This window comes from Thermobia domestica, chromosome 6 (assembly GCF_964235325.1).
Source record: "Thermobia domestica chromosome 6, izTheDome1.hap1.1, whole genome shotgun sequence".
Taxonomy (NCBI): Eukaryota; Metazoa; Arthropoda; class Insecta; order Zygentoma; family Lepismatidae; genus Thermobia; species Thermobia domestica.
The window spans coordinates 135,929,367-135,944,043 of NC_137459.1; the positions used below are offsets into that span (position 1 = coordinate 135,929,367).

General features: G+C 35.1%; 1 long non-coding RNA gene across 2 annotated transcripts in view; it reads left to right on the forward strand.

Annotated features, from left to right (window-relative positions):
- The window catches only part of LOC145688240 (uncharacterized), an 86,756-nt gene that overhangs the window by 61,937 nt on the left and 10,142 nt on the right, over nt 1-14,677 (forward strand). The window contains exon 2 of one of the 2 annotated variants that reach the window (XR_014131858.1): nt 9,293-9,453. The exons of the other annotated variant lie outside the window; for it this stretch is intronic. This is a non-coding gene — a long non-coding RNA (uncharacterized LOC145688240). The remainder of the gene's footprint in view (nt 1-9,292; nt 9,454-14,677) is intronic. 2 annotated transcript variants of the gene reach the window in all.

The following is a 14,677-nucleotide window of genomic DNA, read 5'->3' on the forward strand; positions in this document are numbered from 1 at the left end:
TTCACTAGTCGAGAATTTCAACCCAGATGGAGCATTCACTAATCTTTTTTCCACTTGCTTAATATTTTGTTCAGTGCGACATCGTTTAACAAACGATCGAGTAATCAAGTTGAAACTTGAGCCTCCATCAACACAGATCTTAGTTAAAATATTAATTATTTTTCCGTAAACGAAAGTTGCCACCAAACCAGGCATGTCCGAAGAAACACAATTTAGCTTATAACGATCCCTATAATTAATTTGAAAACCCGGCGTAGTCGAATTTCCAGAACAATCATTCAATTGATAAAAATATAATCCTTTCTTAAAAGCATTATTGGCATATCTAGACTTATTATCAGAAACTACATTCAAACTATTATTTGTCATCCCAACTCTATGCTTCCCTTTATTAATACCCATAGCCTTATTATATTCAATTTGTTCTCTTGAATTATGAACAAATTGTTCCGATACTTCCAACACGCTGGAAGGTAAAAATTAATCATTCTAATTCTCTGGGATGGATTCATTCCATTTAAAATGATCCTAACTAACTCTCCCTCATTATAATTAAAACTCAAAACATTCATGGCAATTATAATAGATCTTTCATAATCGTTTACGAATTCTGAGAACGCTTATCAGAGAATGCATTACTGTAGGGATAATAAATCTTGATAATATATTAAATCTAAAATCTTCCCAACTGGAATTATTGCTTAAAGATGACGTTACTAATTTTAAAACAGCTCCCTCACATTTTGGAGTCAACACTGAAAGAATCATACTAAATAAATAGCTAGTGTCTAACAATATTTCTTTAGTTATTGCTAACATATCATATATTACAATGCCTTCATTTACATTTACATTTTTATAGTAATCAAGTTATTCTCCAAGCAAGTTAATGACTTCATATGAGTATATTTCAACATGAGCCTATGCTCTAAGTTAACATCCGTTGAATTACCATTATTATGCAAAGTTGGAAACTGAAAATTCCTATCACGATTTCGTAAATTATGATTCCTAATTTCGGGATGAACATTTACTAAACCTATGTTGGGACGTGACAAACGTGGTGTTGAACTCAAAATATTAGATACCCTACTATAATAATTCCCCAATTCAAGATATCTATTATGGTATTGCCTATCCACATTACGATTCAAACTAGAAGTTCACTTCTGATTAATAACATGATTCAAAGGTTCATTAAATGTAACGTGATTATTATATCTAGTTGAACTAAGACTTGGAGGGTTAGCAATTCTACTATAATTATGAGTTCCTGGAGAATTCTCAAAATTCTTATTCATCGGATTAACTATCGGAGAAGACATTAAAAAAATATTAAATTCACCAACAAATAGAGTCATTGACATTGGACGAGATCAATACTGGAATCTCCCATATTATTACAAATTCCGGTTGCATCTATAGTTACAAAGTCCCATGTAGGCATATCAATGCTAATAAATTCCCGGGTAGGATCCATATTATACAAACAAGGTAATAAGCATAAACCAAAGAATAAACAATACGTATAGGAATAGCAAAACATAGAAAATTTCAAAATCAATATAACTACCAAATTAAAATTGAGAAATAGATCCAACCGATTCAAACAATTCTTCTGAAAAAGGATTCGAATAAGCAATCTTTTCACTCAAAAGGTGGAGAAAAATGTTTTTTATAATGACCATGTTAAAAATTATTTTGGAATGGCTAAGTTGGAGGAAAAAATTCTGGAATGAAAATGTTGGAGCAAATATTTTGGAATGACTATGTTAGAGAATTTTTGGAATGAAAATGTTGGAGGAAAAATATTTTGGAATGACTATGTTGAACGAAAAAGTTTGTAATGAAAATGTTGGAGGAGAAAAATTGGATTTACTATGTTGCAGGAAAAACTTGTAATGAAAATGTTGGAGGAATGTAAGAGAAAACTACTTCCTAGTAATCGAAAAAAATTCTTTACACAAACAACATCTTCCAAAATTTAAATCAAATGGAAAAATATTTTTAATGATTATCAACTCAATTCAAATATAATCAAACTATTCATCAAGAGGATCAATATCAACTATTATATCTAGACTAGACTCGATAAAGACCAATTCACAAATAAAACAACGAATAATAAACTTCTTAAAACAAAAAAAATATTTTTGTTAGCGGACTTATCGTGTATTCTTGTAACGCTCTTCTGCGCCTGGTTTCATCTCCTCACGAGAAAAAAATTCAAATAATAATAATAAATATAAATAATAATAATAATTCCACTCAGGAAGAGGCTTCACCTAGCAGAAGGAACTTCCCGAAAAAGTTATTCTGCCACCGTCAAAAGAAAGCGCGTCTCAGTACTCTTTTGGTCCAATATTTTACAAATTATAAATAGCACTATAACCAAAAATTAATAAATCAAATACCAAACGTAAATTTTAACAATATTTTATTCAACAAAACTATCGTGGTGAATATAAACTATGACTTTAGCATAACACATATACACCTTTGCTTACAGACTGAGCTAACAATAACACGACGAGCTAGAAAATTATATGAATATTTAATATATATTTCAGCAAAAATTTTCGATGTATTTATAATTCTGAAAGTCTCAATTAACGAGAATAAGAAAAATGTTAAATTCCTTATTGAAATTACTGTAATGCAAGAAAAAGTAAGTATTAAAGAATTCTAACTGCACAGAATTTACTTTCTTCACAAAATATTTCCTCCAAATATATCAAGCCAGACAATTGAATTTTAATAGAAGCCAAATATAAGTTAGACACAATTTTCTAATGATATTTCCTTTTAATTTAAAAATAATAAAATTTATCAAGAAAGGTAATAAACTCAGAATCAATTCAAATTAAACTTTAGATAAACTTCAAACTTTATGCTAGATGATAGAAGTTAATAATATCACGCCTTATTTAATGCAATCCGCCAAAGTATCGAATAATTTTCAAACAACATATCCAAAAAATATATACTAAAGGAAAAGAAAATACAAGAAAAAATATTGGACCAAAATTCGAGATGTCATATTTACACATAAAAAACTAAAGGTTCCACGATAGTTCAAAAATTTTAGCTTTCTCTAAATTGTATTGACGTATGAATTCTGCGTAAATTGGAATAATGCGACCAAGTGGATTTCAAAATCACAACCCATACAAAAAATACATCTAAACGAAACCACAACAACCCTATATTAAAATTGGTTTCACTCACCTCAATAACATTCTCAATCCGGTTACCTTAAATTTTTGGTTGTTGAACGGGTGAATCTCCTTGTCCAGACTTCGGTTTCATGGAGCAGTATTGAAATCACATTTCAGTTTTATCTACAATTAATCCTTAATGATTTTAAAAACTTGGAAAGTGGAAAAAACTGAGAACTCCAGTATTCAACCAATAACTCTATATTTAAGCAGGGTTCCAATCCTGCATTATGTATTTCACCACTTCCTTCACGCAAAAAGAATTCACTAAACTTTAATCCTTATAAGAATCAACAAGAATAAACGAGCACTATAAACTAAGCTGATTTCTGTGTTGCTCCATATGTACCACTTAGACCACACACAAAGCCACTAGTACGCAAAGAACGAAAGAACAACTTCCATCAACTGAGACAGACACCAAACAAGGAACGGCAGACAGAACACCTTCTCGGTTAGGTAGATACACGATAAGTCAGCGAGGCGACACTGGCTAAGGAAAACGATAAGTAGGAAGCGAGAAAACCACGCCCCTTACTTCGCGAATTTATTACGATTCATCTCATCTAGCACAAGTTTAACTTAAAACCTCGCAAAATTGATTCATACAAACATCAATCTTTAACTCTTTCTTTTCAGACTATTAGACTATTACAAAAGTTTTTTTCTCAGAGTCCCCTATGTCCCCTTGTCTGGCAACACGTCTTTCCCGTTTTTCCTTCCTTTAGACATCTTTTAAACAGCAGGCAGTCTATTGTTCCAAAACGCACCAAATACACTCCAGCTGGCGTTTTCTCCGCGTTTTTATTGTTTTCGCGTTTGCAGAGCATTGTGATTAGCCATCCACATTTAAATACATGGTCAGCGTATTCCAAGCGTACGCATGAGCAATAAAAACGCTTTGCGAACGCTATGAATAGCCACGGTGTAAGGGCGTCTGCAATATACAGCATTCATGTTGTAAAATTCACCTCTTCCTTTGGACGCCGGGCGAAGGATAAAGAAAGCCAAGATATTGTCGACAGACCCGTCATATTGTTGTTTGCATTCAGTAAGTTTATGATACTAACAATAACACTGGATGTGAAGAGATTTTAAAGGGGGGTCTTTGTTTTGTGTCGCGGAAATGCTGGATCTGACCACAGTGCGAAATTGCCCTCTGCTTCCATGTTGAGAGGAGGGGAATACTTCTCTTTCCTAGTGAATGGGCAAAATTCGAACATTGAACAACATAATTAACAGAAAAGAAATAGGATACCCAAACCATATTTTTAATCCTGCTATAAAATTTATAGCCTATATTTTTACTAATTCCTTACCCCCATGAAAGAAACTTGGGGAGATATTCTCTCCAAATCTTTCAAACTGAAATCCTCTTATCTCGCACGATTTCGCCCGCTGACACTGATATGAAGACAAGTGCTGATAAAATCCATACATATAAACCTTCCGGGATCTTCGAGCGATGGTCTATCGTCGTAGACCGCTCGCCTTGGTATGAAGGTTGTACGATCACGAATAGATCACGACAATATAAGAAAATGTTTTTTTAAAAAGTCACCATCTTTAATCCAAAATGGCCACCTAAAAATCAATTTTTTACACCACTAGCTAATCTGGGTGTACCGTGATGAGTTTGTTACACGAACGAGGCAAACACCATATAGGGGCAATACCCCGCGGGTATGGGGACAGATTTGTAACATGGGGGTGTAGACTGTCCCCAAGCACTCTTTCCTCCGATGTGTCGTTCAGCTTCCAGTACTATGGTACTTTAAGTAGAGCTTATTGGGCAGTAACCAACAGCAAAAAAAAAAAAAAAAAAAAATGACTTCGTCAGCAATACCAAATTTGTTTGGTCAGGGCATTTGCTCACTTTACTTGTTTAGATTAATCAAAATTTGGTCATTTATACCAAACGTGTTTGGTCACTAACACATTATTTTTGGGTCAGAACATTTGGTTGATTAATTTTGTTATGCCAACCAAATCTTAAGTTATTTGCTTTTTCTGACCAAAATATTTAGTTGCAAGGTCACGTATATCTACTTGACTTCTGGGTAACCACGAGAACCAAGTGGCAGCTGGACCTAGCGGTTAGTGCGTAAACCTGATATTGTTTTGTATGCGTAGAAGAATTCGAAGAAACAAGATAACTATGATACATAAGAAAAGCGACTATCTGTTTGGCTGCGGGGAATGTAATCAACATATTAAGAAGATGGGAATTACTGCAGCTAATCGACCCGTTTGCAAGCAAGCTTCTTTTTCGTATATATTATTTTACTGTTAGGTAATGTGTATTGCTTATTTTAGTGGCCGTAAATTTGCACAAGAAAACGAGTAAAAATAATTGTACGTATTATTGGATATGTATTTTCATTCAATCTACACGTAGGCCTAATATTTCCATAAGTACTAATTTTCCATTTGCATATTTAAGAATTTCTTGCTTTGTTACATTTTTGATAGAAGAAAAAGTTCCCATGACCTTTACGATAACCTCGTATTATCTTCAGTTTAGTACGTGTAACCAAAGTACTTGGTAAATCAAGTTTGGTACAGGACATTCGGTTGAATTAACTAATAGCAGGTTTAATATTTAAAACAAAATTATTTATTTCCAAGAACCAAACTTGGATCATTTTAACCACATATTTTGGTATTCCCAACCAAATTCTAAATATTTAGTCAGAAGTACCAAATGCATATTTAATGTTGGTAACGAATTACTAAAATCTGTTCCAGACAACCTGATAGGAAACTCCCCTACATCCCACCACTTACCACTGCAGAAGGGGAAATCAAGTCGCTGACCTTCACATGGAGGGAAGCTTTTCTAATAAACATAATCGTGTAAACTCTAAATTCGTACGTCAATTCGCTCGCATCTGATGTTGAAAAAGCACTGCTCTTCGTTTTAGCTGTCAACCCCGAGTAACAATCAACTACTGATTTTAATTTTTGTCTTTAAGAAAGGTATTGCATATTATTTATTACTAAAGTTCACCCTACTTGTAAAACATTTTATTGTCTTAACAAATATCGAAAACATTAAAATCAATAAAACCTCAATCTGCCCAATTCTGTATGAATATGGAAGTTGATCCCTAACACGAATACAAAAACGGGAATTGCCGGCTTTTGAAAATAAAATGTTGATAAAAAAAATATTTGGAGCAAAACAGTCATACATTCAGGGGAATTAAAACGCTATGCAAGTATTTGTTTCACAACTACAGGTCACCGAATAGAAATAATAAACTTAATATGTATAAGATAAACATGACACGTTGCTTGTATTGAAAATAAGCACTAAGTCTCCAAGTCCTATTCAAAAAGTCTAGGAGAAAGAGACTATTAGGTGGGTTTTCGGCTTCCGGACAATGCAAAGAGGATCTTTGAAGGATGGTTGATAACAAACATGGTACATTGACTTTTCGCAGGTTAAAATCTAATGGAAATGTTTGTTTCTGCTACGATGAGTCTTTGAGCCCTAAGCCAAAGCGTTCGTTATTTTTATATAATTGAACAAATTCGTATTCATCGTTACTCTTTTTTTCTTATACAATAATCAACTCTTCTTACAACATTAGACTATCCTGCACGCTTGAGGCCTCTGTGGCTCAGTGGTAGTTTTTGCCTGTGATGCGTGGGGTCTCTGGTTCGATTCCAGCTCGCACCAAGTGAATTTTGTGGTGGACAAACATCGCGTGCGTGGGTTTCCTCGGAGATCTCCCGTTTCCTCCCACTTTCTTCTTTCCACCATTTCTTTCATTTCTCATGATCACTGTCTTCTTTAGCCTAGCCGGCATAACTGTGGGATATAAGACTCAAAGATTTCATTTCATTTTATATTCTGCACACCTCTCTCTTGCAACTTAATTATTGCAAATGATAATTCCTATTAATGGAGACCGATAATATTTCTAAGACAATAAAATGGCATTTTCCCCTCTTCTGCAACAGACGCTCAGCAAACAAAATTATTATTAGAACACTATTATTAGGTAGGTGTTCTTTTTAATTTAAGAACATCTGTTAATAAGAGAGGAAACGATAAATGTTTTTTTTTTCAGCATGTCAGGTTCTATTGTTATCATCTTAACGCTCTGATAATTTACCCATACATATTGTACTTGGTTTTCGATTTTACACCGTGTGCGTGGTTTTTCTCGGGTTCTTCCGTTTCCTCCCACTTTCTTCATTCCACCATTTCATTCATTTCTCATCATCACCGCCTCCTTTAGCCTAGCCAGCATAAGCGTGGGATATAAAACTTATGAAGATTTCATTTTCGGTTTTCGATGAAATTATTGTATTAATAAGTAAACACCCATTCAATTACCACCCTGCCAGCTCTTGCTATTCCAACATTATGTCTCAAGCCCGACTGCCAAGAAGGAAAATAAACAATACAACTGTTCAATAAAATTTCAATTATAATAACACGTGTTACTTACCTCACCTATACAGGACTATGTAATTAAGTGTTTTAAAATACCTAGTGTTATTACGAAGTTTATTATTATGAAAGTTATTATTATGAAAGCTATTATAAAAGTAATTTGTTATTTAGATATATTTAGATACACTCTATACTTCCGTGTGCGCGGGCAGATGGTGGAAGACAGAACACCAACATTCACCTGTAGGAGAGAGTGGTGGGGGGAAAAAACTTTTTTTTTCCTATCAGGTTACGTGAATTAGATTATAGATTGTTGCAACCAAACAAATCCTAACCAAATGACTTCGTGCTGGTGATTAAACGTTTGGTTGGCGCTATATTGACCAAACGATTTGGTCATCAGCACCAGTTTTTTTGTTCAATCTGATCAAACATTTTTCGGTGTATAAAGTTTCAATCAAATACTTCCCATTACTCAATAAAATTATTTTGTTTCATGCTTTTTTTTTTGTTGTTAAATAATTGCAACAAATCTAAACATGCTAAAATGGAAAGTAGTTTTTGGATTGGTCTGGGTTAACACTGTAAAACCTAAAGGTTGGACTATATGAAATCAAAGTGTAGATTTCATATATTACAGTGGCGGATCCAGGATATGATCAAGGGAGGGGCTAAAGCACAGTTTGCTGCTTTATCCAGTGTAAAGCAGGATTGAAGCTCATTTTACCTAGTGTATACCTAAGCGTCAAGGGGGCTATAGCCCATATAGCCCCCTTGGATCCTCGCCTGTATATATATATATATATATATATATATATATATATATATATACATTATAGAGCAAGTGGGCTGATAGTATACGGTAGTGTCGGGGATGGTGACACCTAGCTGTGACACTGTGGCCAATGCAGCTACATCGAACTTTGCTTGTCGTGTAAATATTACTTGGCATTGATGTCTTCGTCTTCAACGTACCTATGAGCAATTTACTGTATATCCATGTATTTAAACTGGTGAAATAAATTTCAATGTTTCAGATTTTTTTATTTTTTTTTAAATGAAGAACAAGTCAGGGTCGAGGAGCCTCAGACAACTAACAGCAGAGAAATATTATCTTGTAAACTATTTGTCCTTGCCTTGTGAGCTTATTTGAATTTATTTTTAAGACTTTTAGGCAACTTTGGCTCACGCCGAATGGATGATAATGGGAAAATTAGTAGAATGAAGAAAGTGGTAGGCTATGAGGCAACTCCTAGAAAAAAACACACACTCGTTGTTTTTTCACCACTCGTTATTTTTTCACACTCAATGACACTAACCGAGATCGAACCGACTACCACACGCAACAGAGATGAATGCTTCACAGTGCAGCTACCGTGAAACATTCACCTCTGGTGCGTGTGGTAGGTAGTCGGTGCCGTGATAGCTACAATGCCATTTCTTGTCTTGTGTGTCCTGGGCAATAACTTTGTTGTATCTTGATCAGTATGGTGCAGTCTGCTACATTTTATTGCACTTTCGTTCGCATGATATGCTGCAATATTTTACGAGACAAGACGAGACAAACGAGACGAGACGTGACATGCTTTGCACGAGACAAGACGAGACAGCCTGAAGTCTCCTCTCGTCCCGTGGCAACACTAAATCCCGTGATTATGTCTTTTAGGCTGAGAGAGGCAATGATTAAAGCACGTGCATGCTGATGGTGGAATGGTGGAATGAGAAGGTGGGAGGAAGTTGGAGTATCCCGAGAAAGCTCAAGGACACGATATTGTCTTCTTCAAGCTTACTTGAACGGGGATCAAACCAGGGACCCCTGCACCATAGGTAAGCTCTCTACACACTGAACTACCATGCCATGGTTTATTTATAGCATATTATATATAAGCTGTGCAATTTGGTATTACAACGGATTATTTTCCATTGGCCCCACATTGCGCTTTCATGCTTTTAAGTCGATCTCCTATGGCTACGAAAAACGTTCTGTTTGTCTTATTCAATCATCAAACCAAGTCCACATGCAGATATAGTAAATCAATAATAAATTTGTTACACTTGTTACTATAATTACAGTACTCACCTTTTATTTAAGAAGACACCTTTTCCTTGGCAAGCTGAATGTTACTGTCAGTCGAATTCAGTCAAAAGACTACATGAACTAACTGCTTGTTGAAACTTGGTTCATTAAAGAACCCCTATATTAATTTAAGTGGTCTTCACCAATTACGTCATTAAGCATTTCTCAGTTCTTATAAACGAAACGGAACAGACATGTCAAAAGCCTTTATAGTAGTACGAATGATGTTCTTTTTTTTGTCATACTTGTTTGTTATGGTTAGAAAGTTTAATACTCACTAGACAAATTATAATAATTGGCCAACAGTGGCGGAACTATTACCCCGCGTCTCTAGAAGGAGGAAGGAGAAAGGCGTCCTTGTCAGATGGTTAAAGGATAACTTTTGAATTTGCTTAGAAATGATTTATAATAGACATACATATCTTTCGTAAGTTAAGCTTAAACATTGGAAGCTTATGCAAGGCCTTACGCAAAGTCGTTGTATTGTGTGATTAGTGCCAAACTAAAGAGTTCGACTAACATATGTTTCCTGCAGTAGCCAGGCCTTTAGTATGACGCTAATCATACGTCAAAACGACTCTGCATAAGGCCTTTAGAGTTTCACAAGGCAAGTGCAGGCCTAACTATTCAAACTATTCGTCAAACTATTGAAGGAAAAGCGGATTAACTGTTGATAATAGGAAATATTCTTAAAACTTCTTATATATGGTTATGGCCTACGAAATTGGTTTACTCAACGGATTAAACTTGTTAGATTATTTGATTAGAATCACTCTTTCTTCGTTTCAAATTTTAATGCAATGCTGGAATTGATTCAAAATATAGACCCACATTATATAGCCTATATAAAGAATGCTAACGAAAATATGAGATTAAAAAATATTCAATATTGCATTCTAATTAAATTTATTTACTAACGACAGAATAACATATAAATAATAATAATTATATTTATTTGGAATTTAATATTCAGTCTGTGTATAACAGCGCTCTTGATATGTCTCATGGGTTCCGTGAAGTTAAGCAGAAAAGTAACAAGTGGAATGGAAGATAGTAAATAGATTGGGCTAGGTACTACAATTTAAATCACTTTCTTTGATGTCCCCCCCCCCCCAAATTTTACACTCCAGAGACGCCAGTGATGGAAAGTATTGTAAGCAATGCAGAAGGTTGTTCGGTTTATACCTGACCGCATTTCAAAGGTCTGGTTTAGGTTTATATCCGACCCTATGAAAAGTTTTTCTGTCATCACTAGTTGTAGTCTATCATATTACCAGTATAATGAACTATCTCCCGGCGTTGCAATTTTCACTGAAACAAGCTATGTGGGAGCGCTCCTTTTAGAAGGCACACATATAGCTATGTTTTATTTAATTTTTTTATGTTCATTTCACTCGAAATTTTTGCATAATATTAGATTAATTTACATATCTATATATTGATTAAGAATATATGTTAGTTTAGGATAGGAGTATTTTCTTTTCACTTATTCCCGGAATTATGCATAGGATTAGTTTTATAACGTGAGGGATGACTGCATATATATAATGTTAGGTTAATTAGTATATAAGATAGGTGAATTAAATGTTTTCATTTGGAATATAAGAATCTATATGTAGGGAAGAAAACTGAACTTGGAAAAGCACCACTGAGTATTTTGTTTAAAAAAATGTTCCGTAGCAGTTGAGAGCTGCGTACGTGCACACAGGATTGCTATCTACAGCTAAGAAGAATTGTGGTATGAGAGAAATTTTTATCTAGGTCATATATTTAAATCATACTTTGAACATAGGTAGAAGTGAGCAGAGTTGCTAACGTTACTGCAGATAGAGCTCTGGCGACACATATTCTATTCCTAAACCTTTGTGTATTTCTGCTCAGATATTTTAGCAAGTGGGTTAGAATGCTTGGGAACAATAAGGTTTTAGATTTTCTTCAAGTGACCAGTTATCACACCAGAAACTTCGATAGCTTGGGTTAGATCCCGCCAGCAAATCCAGCCTATATTTTTTTTCTTCAAAGCGCGGTTTCGACAGGGAAAGCTGCTGCTCTTCCTGCGAGCGGATTTCCCCCCATTGAAAATAATGAATGCAGTCATATCCTAGCATTATTACATATTTAGAATTGTAGAAATGTAATGTAAGATGTAATTTTGGTCAGAGAAGAAGTTTCCATTGTTATCTTAACTTTAAAACAAAAGCTTATTACTTTACTTTGCTTGTTTTTGACATTGGTGTAATTGAGACAACAGCGAAACGCAGTACCGTGAATGTCATAGCAGTCGACATGTGTATATTTACTGATTATTAATTCTAAATTGAATGTCACTGCTGGAATCCGATGTAAATATAATCAAAGGAATATTTGGTATAATGTAATATATAATATAATGTTGATTCATGATAATTATTGTGTAAAAAAGTGAAAAACCAAGAGAAGCGTGTGTGCGGAGGTTGCGAGAGATCACCACTAGAGTACTCTGGCGAGATAAACAAAAGCACATGGACTGGGTTTGGCAAGGAAGGTTGTTTACAAAGAAAATGGGTAGTGACGCCCGGGGAAAACAATACGAAAGCAAGTATTTAACAATTGGATAACAAAGTGTATGATACACCGTTTTAAAGCTTAGTATTTCCTCTATTTGGTGGTCAAACTCAATACAGATGACAAGCAATAATAATCTAAGAATAGACGAAAGATTACGTGAAAGTATTCTACCCAGACATTTTGGCGACAAAACCATTAGGGTCCGCGAAAAGGGGTTATACATTGAATTTTGGGTAGGTCAGGAGCGAGCCTATGAAAAACCATGTTCCTTCCTCTGAAAGAAAACGGTTTGACAGGGAAGGAGTGAGTTAGTTGATGTTAAGACGCGATACACAGAGGTCATCCTCTGTAATAGTTAGTGCAAGACTCATCGTGACAAAGGTCTGTTTTGTGAGATAGGCACAGTTAAATAACAGAATCGCGAGGTTACTCGAGATTGAGTGTATTTTCTGCGTCTCGATGTGAAATATCAATTGTTGTAAGTCTGTTTCAGAACGTAACGCCATATCGGTGTTTAACCTTCGAGTAGTCGCGCCGCGGTCAAAAGCACCGCAGGGAAATTATTTTTGATCGTGTGCCCATTCTGTTTGTCCGTCAGACTCCTCCGTCTAGCTAATATTCCCCCTCACCTTCCCGAACATTCCTGCTCAATCACTCCGTTTTCCATTGTTTAGTTTAACTACTAGTGATTGTTTAGTGATTCTGGGGTGCTTTCCACCGCGCGCGACTAACCGTGTAATGTTTTCTCCTCAGTGTCTCGGTCTGCACCTGACCTTATCTTTGGAGATGTTTCAAGCTTTATAAAGATAAATATTATTTTAATGGACGGAAGAAAGGTCGACAGAGTTAACAAACTGATACCAAGTGTGAAAAAAGAGGAAATTAGAAATGAACAGCTTAAAAGAACGGAGGGAAATGTTAGGAATGGACTATTTGGATAAATCAGCCGAGATGATCTCGTGGAAGCTTTGTCTAAGGAAAAGTGAGTGAACACGAAAGGTGAAGTGAGGAGTCTGCGAGCGAGTCTGCAGATCTTAAACCTAGAAATGACCAGCGATTCCCCGAATGTAGTCAGAGCAGGAGAGGACGAAATAAGCGACGACGAAGTGTAGAAAAGTGTAAATTTGAAGATATCCTAATTCAATGTAGTGCTGTATAGGTGAAGTTTCATAATAACAGGACCGTAAAATAATTCAATGTAAATTTGATTTGATTTCAATTTAGCGCCTCTTTCAGCATCAAGGCTATGTAAGACGTGGACCTACTGCTTAACGTGGGATCCGAACCACATGAGCCCTCACCGGGAATCGAACAAGGAAGCCCCACGCCAAAGGCGTGTATGCTAACCGCTTAGCTACGAGTGAGCTCTAATTGAATGTAAAATGCGCTGTGAAGCTTTGGTTTAGTGTTATGTTTATATAGTATTTATTTTACTAATTTGCTATTGCATTTCTAATTTTAGACGAACCAAAGAGTTGACAATAACCAAAGATCGTCATCAGATTTAGAATTTTCAATAAAACCAGTGCGTAGCTATCTATCTAAAGAAATATGTAACGAAAAAAAATATTCCAAATAAGAAATAAAACAAACAGTACATGTCTAATTGTAGGTTCCTCTAATAGTTATTACTGTACTGTACTGTACTGTAAACTTATTATGATAATACAAATGTTATTCCGTCTTAATCAGAAAATATACAAAATTACGTTTCTAATACAAGAAAAATTTTAAAACAATATTTGCGACACATTATGTTCGTGCGGTCCTTTTGACCGCGCGCGACTACTCGCGTTACTTTTTCAGCGCGTCTTCTCGAGGGTTAATTTACTGACAACACATGTAGCGAGACGAGATGGTAAAAGAGGAGTTAGAATATTTTGAAATAATGTACAGACTGAGTCTTTTGCTCCAAAATAAGTGTGCAGGGGAGGACGCCGAGGCTTCCCCTGGCGTGATTCGTGTCACTTAGACGTTATGTTGATTCGCTGGGCTATTAGGGGTAGTTTCACAATAAACTTACATGTTCATGTTGCAGGTTTTTTGCTGCGTACTGTACATTGGGTTGCTGGTTTTGATGGATCAGCAAAAATTTTAGTCTAAGAAATTGGGTTAGATTTTCATTATGAATAACTTCTGAATTAATTTCGTGCAGCGTTATTTTCTATTTTTATTATTAATGAGATTATGTTGGAAAGGAAGAACTGCTTTTAAAATTCTGGAAAATAATAAAGATATTCCACAATTTACTCTTTTTAATTTCCTACAATGCCCAAGACACACAAATTTAACATATGCAAATTTAGTCTTACGTAAGAAAATTCAGACAAGAATTATGGTTGAAATGTATTGTTGAACTATTATTATTATCATTCACTGTTGTAAGAATATAAGATTCTGTGCCCTATTTATAAGCATATTATGTAC